General features: G+C 44.3%; 1 protein-coding gene across 1 annotated transcript in view; it reads left to right on the plus strand.

The window, feature by feature from the left end:
- The window catches only part of WWOX (WW domain containing oxidoreductase), an 818,391-nt gene that overhangs the window by 212,550 nt on the left and 593,326 nt on the right, over positions 1–12,515 (plus strand).

Raw genomic sequence — 12,515 nt, forward strand, 5'->3', positions numbered from 1 at the left:
ACAGGCTCCGGACGCGCAGGCTCAGCGGCCATGGCTCACGGGCCCAGCCGCTCTGTGGCATGTGGGATCTTCCCGGACCGGGGCACGAACCCGCGTCCCCTGCATCGGCAGGCGGACTCTCAACTACTGCGCCACCAGGGAAGCCCCACATATGTCTTTTAAGTGTTGGCTATTTAAAAAAAATGGTTGAAAAGCTTTATTTTGAAACAATTATAGATTCATAGGAAGCTACAAAAAATAGCAGAGAGGCTCCATGAACTCTTTATCCAGCTTTGTACAATGCTTACATCTTATATAACTATGGTAAAGTATCGGGCTGGCCCAAAAGTTCGTTTGGGTTTTTCCATAAGATGTTATGGAAAAACCCAGACGAACTTTTGGGCCAATCCAATATCAAAGCCAGGAAACTGACATTGGTACAATGTGAGTATATAGTACCGCAGTGGGTAGAATTCTGGCCCCAAAGATGAACCTGTGAATATGTTAGGTCACATGGCAAAGGGGAATTCAGGCTGCAGATGAGACTAAGATTACTAATCAGCTGAATTTAAAATAGAGGGATTATCCAGGATTATCTGGGTGGGCCCAGAGTAATTAAAAAGATGATTAAAAGTGCAAAGAGGGAATCAGGTGAGGCCTCAGAGTGAGAGCTCAGCCAGACGCCGCCGGTTCTGCAGGTGGAGAGCGGGTGCGTGAGCTAATAAGGGAAGTGAGCCTCTGGAAGGTGAAAGGGATGATGGGGTGGATTCTCCCCTTGGAGATGCTGGGAAGGACTGCATCCTGCTGACGCCTGGGGCTAAGCCGGTGAGATCCCTGTTGGACCTCTGATATGTAGAATGGGAAGGTGATTAATTTGTGTGATTTTCAGCCATGAAGTTTTTGGTGATTTACGTTCTCTGCCATTTTCTCACATGTGTGGGTTCACGTAACCACTACCGCAGAGATCGCCCTTGAGCTGCCCCTTTGGAGTCATACCTACCGCTCTATGCATTCAGCCTCCCTCGTGCTCTGTGAGGAAGCGAAGCTATTCCAGGCATCGTGCCTGCCCGCCCCGCCATGCCGTCGGCTCTGGGTGGAATGCTTTCCCCAGTCTTCCTTGCCAAGCCTCATGTTTTAAGACTTCAGGTATTTTCTTCCTGACTTCCACATCTCCATCAGACCTCCTCCCAATCCCCTTTACCTTTATTTCATAGCACTTACCATGGCATATGGATAATGGTATGTTTATTTGGGTGAGAGTATTTGCTTAATCTCTTCTCTCCAGCTAGTCCGGAAACTCCATGAGGGCAGGAACCGTATCTGTTTTACTCAGTGTCTCTGCCTCATGTATGTCACTCTGAAGACAGTAGGAGCCAAGTAAATCTTTGTTGAATGAATGAACGAATGACGGTATTCAAGATGTAGATCTGACATCGCGCCTGGATCTTCCAATGGAAGAGTACACTAGCATTCTAACAAACTCTACCGGCATTCACCCAACAAACTCTTTTTTTTTTTTTTTTTTTTTAATCACCTTCTGTGAGAACTGTCATGCTAAACTCTGGCTCTGATTGGTGTCTCTGACATCGCGCCTGGATCTTCCAGTGGAAGAGTACACTAGCATTCTAACAAACTCTACCGGCATTCACCCAACAAACTCTTTTTTTTTTTTTTTTTTTAATCACCTTCTGTGAGAACTGTCATGCTAAACTCTGGCTCTGATTGGTGTCTAGGGGTAGTTATACTTCTGTGAACTCCAAGTACATAGTTGAACGTGACTGAACCTGCCTTACACAGCAAGGCAATTTTGCGTTTGTTTTTTATCCCCCAGTTTCTTTCCCCACAAATAGTTTGGTTAATTCATACTGATGAAATAAATCCCCATATCAGCATTACTCCCCAAAGAACATAGGCCTCTTTTGCCAAACCTAATTATCCCGAGAAGGGATGGATGAAGCAAACTTACCTCTTGGCCAAATGCTTTTTAGAGTTATGTAACCAGAGATAGCAGGCAGCATCTAGGGGTCTCCAAACATCTGGATGAAGGATGAAATAACCAGATGTTTTCAAGTATCTGGATGTTTCTAACCATCTGGCGCTCTTGGTTATTGACACACGATCCAGCTGTTTTGCAGAAGATGGTATACCTAATCTAACAGAAGAGAGAAATAGTGTTCTTGGAAAATTTTGATGCCATCCCCTATGTACTAACACACAGTATATGTCTTTAATTGAAGCTGTGATTTGATTGCAGAAGATGAAAATAGCATATGCTTTCAGAGGCTGTTGTCTTGCTGTGACTGCCAGACTGCAGAGTTTTTAGATTGTCTCATTTACCATCAGAGTCTAAGTTGTTCGTAGCTTTAATCTATTTATAATGTATTCACACCTTAACCAATAACTTTACAAATAGAATGTACGAATGCTGATATTCTGCCCTGAGAAAACCTGCCTGTTGCCTAGGCATTTGTGTTTTTTAAATCAGAGAAGAAAGTTTGGTACTTAAAATTTCTAGTGTGCATAGGAATTCATGAGCCTTGATTGAAAAATGTACCTTGTCCAGAGCAGAGCAGGGATCTTCGAGTCTGTATAGCATCCACTGTCCCCCACCCCCAGTTTTCTACTGTTTAAGCCTAAGCATAAGATCACAGTTAATGTTTTTTAAAAAATTAAATTAAGGCTGGAATAGAGTAACATAACTGGAAGTCTTACTGGAACTTGAAATGAAACCTCTTTGTAGTCTGCCACAAGAATTCCAGTCTGATGTTTGTGGGTCTGTGGGATTGAATATTCAGTCCTTCAGAGGATGTCCCAACCGGGAGTAAAGACGTGGGGCTTGCGTTTGTGTGTGATCTTATTACTCTCTCGTTGTCTTGAGTGGTACACCAGAGCGCATGGAAAAGTAAATGATAGGAAGTCACGTGGTCCAGCAGTTAAGACCCTGGACGAGGAGCGAGGACGCACGCGCAGGGTCAGCTTCTGCGCCGCCGGGAGCGCGTTCCCAGCCGAGGGCTGTGCTGTGACCGCTTCCAGCTTTGAGGCTTAGTCCTAAACACGCGGAGGTGCGGGAGCAGCTTCTGGCGGTGGGGGCCGGGTTTCCAGGTGACGCTTAGTGACCTTAGTTCTTCATACCAAGTGGATGCAAATGGATTTCACTTTGGGGTGTCTCTGAAACATATTGCGAGTGACAGACCCACGTGGACAGGTGGTGGATAGAAGGCAGATGTGAATGAGTGCATCGAATCAGCAGCTTGAATGGCCAACCCCAAATGTCTCTCCCGAACATTTAGCTCCAGATTGTACAAAAAAAACAAATGGTTTCAATTTTGTCGTATATAAATGAGACGACTGTGTATTTGCTTCTCACTTGCCCTGCCAGTGGGATGGGGTTTATGGGGGAGAAGACGACCAGTGCAAAATAGCAAATGATCCAAATCCATCTGGGTTTCGTTATATGCTGATTATACAGTTTGTTGTTCTTTTGTTTGTAACATCTCCCAAACCTTCTAGGTATTAGCCAGCCTCTGGGGGCGGGAGGTGGGGGATGACATTTGGCCTCTGATTCCCTTTCTAATGTAATTGCGTTCCTCTGCGTTTCCAGAATTTTCTTCTTTAGAGTCACGGTATATAATCCTAATGGCTAGCCTTTATTGAGTCATGAGTATGGCCAAAGTCTGTGCCAGAGTATTTCACATTTATCTCTTTTTAAACTTCACAACAACCCAGTGACATAGGTTTCATTAGCCCCATTTCTGGCGGGGAAAATGGGGACTCAGAGAGGTTGAGTAACTTGCCTTTGCATCAGATGCAAATGAGTGTTAGAGACAGGATGCAGATGCCAAGTGGGTCTGACTAAATCTTTTGAATTAACTCTCTGTCCCTGGATGATGCTTCCCCTAAAGATTACTTTTGTACATGTAAGTAAAGTTCGTTTGGAGCAGGTGTCAGCAAACTTTTCTTGTAATGGAACAGACAGTAAATATTTTAGGTGTTGCAGTACAGTTTCTATTGCAACGATTCACCTCTGCCTTTGCAGGACAAACGCAGCCATAGACAGTATGTAAATGAAAGGGCATGGTGGCCGTCCAATGTACGACAAGGAAAACCCTGTATATGGACACTGAAATGTCAATTTCATATAATGTTGACATGACACTAAATATTCTTCTTTTGATTTTTTCCCCCAGCCATTTGAAAATGTTAAAGCCATTCTTAGCCCCCAGGCCATACAGACATTAGCAATGGGTTAGATTTGGGTGGTGGGTTGTGATTTGCTGATGTCTGCTATAGAGAAATCATGGAAAGTACTTTAACAACCTGAGTGCAGAATTAAGGGGCTGCTTCAGAAGGTCTGCTCAGGAGAGTCTGGGTGTGGCCATCTGATGGTCAGAAGAGCCTGTGGGATTTGTCTTGAAACTTAGGACATGATAGGTGTTTTCCTGGATTTGTTTGTTTTAACTTGCTTTCTGTGCACTGATGGAAGTTCTCGTGGTGGTCGGGGAGGCATCCAGACTGTTCCATGGCATCACTAATAGTACAGACGCATTCATTCGCTCGTGCGTTCACCTGTTCAGCGTATATTTACTGAAGCACCTACTATGATATTTGTACATTAGATGATAGAACAGACAGTCCTTGTCCACACCCTCACATGACTTCTGGAATCTTCTGTTAACATCAGGGAGACAAACAGTATGTGCAGGTAGCTCAGTTGAGGATACACAGTATGATCAGAAGACCCAACAGCTTCCACCTTTTCTGTCTTCCTCTCTGAGCTTGGTTTAAACTACTTGGTTGGTCCGTTTATAGCTGCACTATTCATAATAGTCAAAAGGTGGGGGGGGAGAAATCCATCAATGGACAAATGTATAAATAAGCTGTGGTGTGTCCATACGGGGGAATACTATAAAGTCATAAAAAGGGAGTGAAGTCCTGACATGTGCTGCAGCACAGATGGAACATGAAAATATTATGGTCAGTGAAAGAAGCCAGTCACAAAAGACCACTTATTGTATGAGTCCATTGATATGAAACGTCCCAAACAAGGAAGTCTAGAGTAAGAGGAAAGAACGTTAGTGTTGTTTAGGGCTGGGAGTGGGGTGGGGGTGGGGGGAATAGGAGTAACTAAAAGTCATGACAGTGTTTTAAAATCAACTGTGGCAACAGATATAGGACTCTGTGAACGTACTAGAAAGCATTGACTTGTGCACTTTAAATGGGTGAATTGTTTGGTACGCGAATTCTATCTCAGTAAGGCTGTTACAATGTGAAAGTGGTGCTTAGTCTTTGTTCTCAGAAAACCCATTCTGGGCAAGAACTGCTCATGGGCCCAGCAGCCCATTTCTCAGATTTCTTGGCCAAGCTCGCCTGGAAGACTGGCCTGTGTTAGAGCCTTCAACTGTGTAACACGTGGGGGGCGGTTTGCCGGTTACACATCAGCGTAGACCGTTAAAGCCAGAGCTAGCCGTGCAGGGTAACCAGCCTGTTTGAACCCTTCCGTCTGCAATGCAAATGTTTACCAGCTCTAATCAGGAGAAATGAAAAATCACGTGTCTCGTTTTAAATACGCTGCCTCTGATTACAGGTGTTGTTACAACAGCTCTTTTACGACTTTATAAATGTTCCGGGATTTATTTTCAAGCAATGTTTCATTATTCCTATACTATGATTAAATATTGAGAATATTGCTTTTCCGATTGTTCTATTGCAGTATTTAATGAGTGCAATTAAATGGAAAAATTGCCTTTTTAACTGATGATAGTCCATTAGTGTCTCTGTCTCTTCAGAAAAGAAAAGAAGTGAATTATTAGAATGACAAATGAGGCAAAGTTACCACCGTGATAGAGAGGTGCGATTTCCCTCCACATAATCTTCAATTAGTGATCTCTGTAAGAGGATGTTTTTCAAAAGGGTAATAGAGAAGTAATGAGATCAGAAGGAGGTCAACCCGGCCTTCTCCGTTTGGCAGCTTGATTAATTTATTTCTCCTTCTCGGAGATTGCTGCAAAAGGGGCTTTTGTCACCCTGTGTTTTCCGTGGGCCTGTAACCTGAGTGACTGCTGATGTATTAGCCTTATAGGCAAGGAAGCCAGTCCATTGCCCTGGAATAGAAGGTTTAGGGGTTAGAAGTTTGTTTGATTTTTGTGGCCTCACGTCGAACACTCATCAGTGGCTTTGGATGATGAGAAGGATTAAAAAATAAAATAACACATTAAATGCTCGGCATTGAATGCCTCCTGGGCCTGGTGCTTGGCACACACAGTATCATTCCCTTCTCTCAGTCCCCACGAAGTGGTGGGACTCCTTTTACAGATGAGGAAATAAAAGCTCAGAGAGATGCCCCGAGTTGTACAGTTAAGAAGTGGGGATGTAGAATTTGAATCCCCGTCTGCCTCTGAACTTGCAGGCTCCTCTCTGGAAGTCCACGCCCCGCCCCCTTGTCCCGTGTTGGAACGTTGCATTCTTCTTTCACTATGCTAAATGGGTTCGCTACGTAACCCAGACCGCGCAGCTCCATCTCCATGGAGCACCCTGGCCGATGAGCTGCTAACACGTGGGCAGAACGCAGCTGTTGGTGTCATTTTCTGTTTTCTGTTCAGTGCCCGTACGCTCAGTTGCAGAAACTTAAAATGCAAGGCTGTATGCAGTGCGCCAGGGCGGCCTAATCAGCCTTGTTTTTATATCCTGCCACCTCATCAGGTCTTTCTCTGACAGTGCCATGTTGTAACCATTCCCTTGGAGATGTAGGCCGATGAGTGTTCTCATCACACAGAAGAGGCTTGGCTTCATGAAGGAATATAAATATTAAAACCCCAGCTCCACGGCTGCTTGATTGTGTATCTTTGCACAAGTTACTTAACCCCTCTGACCTCCTTTTTCGGTTGTTTCGTTTTGTTTTCTTTGTAGTCTCTGGCAGCATCGTTGCTTTCCTGAAAAAGAGCATCAGGCACAGTTTCTGGCACCCACCCCATGTTTAATTTGTAATTTATATTTTTGTTGCATCATCAGTACCAACATTTCTGTCTTCTTGCTTTGCGACGCTCATAGACTTAATCATCTCATATAGGCATTTAAAGGCACGACTTCTTTAAAACGTAGACAGAAACTTGCACTGCCAAAGCGTATTTAATTTCATTTAAAAAATTTTCTCCAGTAAACAGTTTCTGAAGCTTTTTAGGTTGTATTCTATTTGAATATGGAATGTAACTTGCCCACTCTGGGGATGAAAAATACATGCAAAAATTCTACTCTTCCAGCTGAATTTCTCTTTCTGCCTTTTCTTATGACCCCTGGGGGCTCATTATCATCAACACCATCCATTAATAGTCATCCTTGGCGTCCTGGATCCTCTGCACAGCGCTAGGCACCGCTCCCAGGAGCCACCGCTCTGGGCTCAAATCCTGACCTTTTGACCTCCGAGTCCCTAAGTGACCCCCTGCTGAAGAATCTGTTAAAGTGCATCCAGAGTGGGAGTTCATTTAAGCAGTAGCGATGGGACTAAATTATAGGCCAGGTCTGTCTTATGAAAGATGATAAATGAATATGTCAACTGGGAAAGAAATCACTCTGTCATCATCTGACAGGCTGGCTTGATCTGTGTGCCCTGGTGTCCCTAAAAGCCCAGATGGGGGTGAGAAGTGTGCAGCTTTCCAGGGCTGGCTGATTCCCCATCTCGCTTTGCACCTCCCCGGGGATGGGTCTGGGGCATCTTCACTGGGTCTGTGATCCCCAGCAACCCCAGTGTTGAAGGAGAGAACACCATCCATGGGGTTTAAGGCTTCCGCAAGGACGAGGCTGCGTCACGCCTGCGGGGCACGGAGTACTCAGCAGATAAAAGCCACCAGCTGTCTTCTTTCCATCGTTCGGGGAGTCACTGCTCCCTCCACTCTCATTCCCACTGGGAAACCTCTCTCTGGCGTGACATGGGGCTCCCGCCCACATTTGTTTTCTTTTTTTCCACTTAAAGAGTTGTCTCTACTCTGTCCAGTAGGGATGCTTTTTTTCTGTAAGCCCTTAGCTGAAGTCTTCTCCTCCAGGTCCCTGACTGTGCCTTCAGTGTTTACCCTGAAGTGGTTCCTTGCAAAGGTTGTCAGGCTTCAGCAACGCTCTTAGTACCCAGAGCCAAGCTTAGAAGAGCAAGAGGTTCGGCGTCAGCACACCAGAACGTGTCCTGATTTCTTCAGGTCTCGACTCCCTGATCTGCAGGTCAAAAATCCAAAAGCTTGAAAAACAAACGAAAAATGTTCTTTAAGCTGGTGGCAGACTCGAGGGGGCATCACAAGTTGAGTGGAACTGTCGTTCATAATCCTCCCGTTTATATCATTCGTGTTTATAATCCTCATTTGTCCCAGTTACCCGTTTTATGTGACGACTGATATCTTTAGCTGCAGAGATATGAATGTGTTTGACGTCCGGGTGTGGGTCCAGGCTGCGCGGGGAAGGGGGAAGCGTTTCATAGCACAGGGCCAAGGAACTGTTTTAGGCTTCTTTAAAAAAAAGATTCAGACTCCTTCAACACACAGGTTTTAGATAAAGAAATACAGATCTTGATCTGGGTAGCCTTGGGCAAGCTGTTTAATTTTTCACTTTTCTACAGATTAGTGGTAAAGAAGATGATGGTGCTGATGATAGAAATGATGGTCCTGTAAGAACTTTGGGAAGCTTTGCTTCTTCCTCAGGAACAAGAAATAGTTCCTGGAGGCCTGCTGTGCTCAGTGTTGGGGTTCCAAAGAGCAAGATGCAGAAATAAGATTAAATGAGGAGGTTTGCTGTGTTCATTGCTTTCACAACAAGAGCTACTCGCGAGAACAGAAACGCACTACTGATAATGCAGGTGTGACCGGAGTGCTGGCAAGCAGTCCCTGCCTTCTGTTGAAAGACAGTCTTGAGGACCATGCCCACACTGAGGCCCTGCCACTCCCTCCCTCCCTCCCGTCCTGGGACAGCTCACCTTTGCCCGTGTGATGTATTTTTAATTATCCTAAGAAATCGTTCAAGTGAAATGGCAGCCTCAGGGCATCTGTGGACTGAGCACTGGGTTCTGGTTTCCTCCAGACGCTGGCATTTCCCCCTCTGGCTTCTTGTGTCCAGCCAGCCCTGCTCTGTGGGCATTTGGAGAGCGGCCCTCTGCGAGAAATAGGAAATGATAACAGGATGAAAAGAAAGGGCTTTATTTCTTAGAACAGTCTCCCCCCTGGAAGGTTCTGGAAAGAGGGTTGTTCCAGTATCTGCTGATTCTATCAGTAAAGGCCGTAAGAGCAGCAAAAATAGTTCTTGGGGCTTTGTGGCGAGCGTGACCTCCCTTTGCAGCTCTCACGGAAGCATGTGACTGGGGCGTACGAGGCCAGGTAGCGAGGTCCCTGGGCGAATTCTGTGGCATTTGGCAGTGTCCCCAAATATAGCCTGTGTCAAGCATAAGCAGTTTCCTGAATACGTTCATGGGAGGAGGAGATCGTCGTGGGGGAGAGCTCCACTGTTTCTTGCCAACATAGCCGAGACTTAAAAAGTGAAGCATCTTTTTTTTTCCCCCCAATGACGATCTCTGTAAATTTTAATTCCTAATGTCTAAACAGCATTTAAAGACATTCCTTAAAAGTTGAAGCTGTCCCTTGATTACAAATGTTTGTTTTGTCATTGCTATTTTAATACAAACCAGTAACTGCACGCATGTACTTAAAGCCACTGAACTGTCCACTTGAAATGGTTACAGTGGTAATTTTTATGCTGGGTATATTTTACCACAAATTTAAAGAAAAAAAACAATAACTGATTCTAAACCAACCAAAGTGCTCTATAAAATGTCCTAAATGAAAGTGTTTGGAAAGAAAATTTCACTAGTGGTCGAATGTTCCACTTCTAGTTATTAAGCTAGAAAACAGAGTTGGAGCAGTGTTTGTGTACACTACGTATGGGTGTGTTTTTCTGAACATGCCAGGAAAATTTAAAGATTCTCCTCCCTCCTTTCACTCACCCTCAAAGAGTTATTTAATTTACTGTTTCATGTCTCCTTTTCAAACTTCCTTCTGGAAACAGAAGAGAATGAAATTAGGTTTTTTGTAAGCCAGGATGATATGCGTGTTATTCTTACTTTCAATATAGGTAAAGAAATCTCTCCACTTTATTTTTAAACACTACCTCGTAATATAAATAATCTAGTCTTTTCCTGTGCAGCCTATTTATTCAGACAGGTGGAAGTTGACTCTGAAGACTGGCGTTAAATTGAGGAAGCCATTCATGTAGGAAATAAGATAATTTGTTTCTGCCCCAAAAAGATTAAAATATAGATTTTTTTTCATACTCTGTATTGTTTTTAACACCTACAGTCCCTGAATATGTTTGATTCAGATTCGTGTCCATAATTTGGGAGGGCTTTTATTTGCAACTAAAGTATCTTCCACTTGCAGAAATCATCACTGAGAGTGTTTTCTGATTTATATTTGAGTTGCTTGCATTTGTTATTAAATGAAATGTTCAGCTAGAAGTCTTATCAATTCCCAAAACAATACTGAAGAGTGAAGGTAATACCATTACTATTTGGCTGTTATTTGTGTACTTTTTGCAAACATAACCCTTCTCCTTCCAAAGAGCACAGTTAGGCGACCAGGTAATAAAAGCAGTTACCTACTAATAGAGAGAGTCTCCTGAGAGTGGCTTATTTTTCTAGTTTAGATGGATATGAGATTCTTTGGAGACTATTGTATGATAGAACCAGTTATTGCTCATTCTTTTAGCTTTACCTTCCATGTGCAAAGTAGACTTAACTGTGAGAGTGAGCCAGACACATGGAGATGTAGCCCTGTAACCACGCTTGGGTAAAATGGGAATAATACTGCCTATCCCTGCTTATGTCACCACACTCATGAGCAACGGGCATAAAATGACTGGATGTGGCCTGTGGAAGTGAGATGGAGTTTTGTTATTCTCAAAGACTCATCCTTAAACGCCCCTCATTACACGGACTTTGGTTTGTCCATACTCACGGTAGTTTTTAAAGTGCCTACTGTGTCGGATGCTTTTACATGCATTGCTTTATTCAATGCTTCTAACAGCCTTTGGGATGTCTACTAGAATCGTCCCCTTTCTGCAGACACAGAGACTAAGGCATGGAGAGGTTGTTACATAGTTTGCCAACAGTAAGAGGGTGGAGCTGGAATTTGGAGCAGGAGGTCTGAATTCCAGGATCTGCGCTCAAGCACTTGGTCATAGTGGAGGAAGTTGGAATTTGGAATCCCATGCAGCCCAGGAAGGGAGTCAGATGTTTACTTCCCTGTCCAGGCTCATCTCAAGCCCTGCTCCCCTGAGAAGCCTTCGTGGCGCCCCTAGGCCGTCTTGGCTTTGGGTCTCCTGGGTCCCCACCCTGCCTTGTGCCCACGTCTGTCCCGGCTGTGTCCTTCCCCCGGCACGAGCCTTGCTTGCCTGCCTTTACCCAGAGAGCCCGGGCCAGTCCCTCGAGAGGCCGACTCCCAGGTCCCTGGTGGTCGTCCTCGTTTAGGGTCTCTGATTCTGCATTTCTGAGATCCTCAGCAGGTAACTCCTTGGGGAGTTAAAGTGGAAGAAACACCCCTGGAGACCCTCAGTACCTCAGAGCTGCGGCCAGGGAGGTGTCTTCCTCTCCACCATCTCAGGGCCTCCCACAGGCCTCGAGGAGAGTGTAGCCTGTGCTACGGGGGGCTGAAGGAATTAGTGAGCTCGCGAGCTCAACGGTGGATGTCAGAGGGGAGCCGGAGTTCATCAAGGTCTTGGGGGCCACTCTGTAAGCCGAGAGGCTGATTCCAGTTCAGCCAAGGGAGAGCGTATCCATTCATCTACCCCAGGTATTTACATAGTTCAATGAAATGGGCTGATAAACTGATTTTTTTGGTGGCTCATGAGCTGTTGCTTTTCCTCTGTGTTGCTATGATCAGATAGCTGCCCAAATGATCCCCCGGTTCATTATGGTTTTAATAACAATGGCGATCATGGTGACTGATGAGGTTCGCTGACATTTGTTGAGGACTCCTTTTGCTCTGCGCATTCAGATCAGAACTCAACGTACGTTGTTCTCATGGGCTACGTAGGGCATACCATTATCCCCATTTTACAGACGAAGAGACTGAGGCTCAGAGAAGTGAAATTCCCCAAAGTCACGCAACTAGTTCTGGGCGAAGTCTAAGTGTGAACGGATACTGTCTGCATCACTTATGCTCTTAACTGTATTATCATAAACCATGTGCTTTTGCTGATAACGTGCGTGCAAATAGTACAGAAAAATCTTTTCAACTGAGATTCTTCTCTTGGATATTCTGAGCAGCCTGGGAGAATGACCATGTTTTGTATAGGTGTTATATTTTTAAAATTTCGTTTTCATGTTTAAATAAAAATAACTACCTCATCATTATTGTAATCATAGAATTTAGTGAGTATAATTTGTTCTGATCTGACAGTTAGTTGAAAAAAATACTTTGATAGAAAGAACTTAAGATGTATTCTTTTTACTTTCTCCATCAAATAATGAATTCAGTTTATCATTTATAGATTTCTTCTGGTAAAAAAATATA

The sequence above is a fragment of the Physeter macrocephalus genome, chromosome 17 (assembly GCF_002837175.3).
Source record: "Physeter macrocephalus isolate SW-GA chromosome 17, ASM283717v5, whole genome shotgun sequence".
Lineage (NCBI taxonomy): Eukaryota > Metazoa > Chordata > Mammalia > Artiodactyla > Physeteridae > Physeter > Physeter macrocephalus.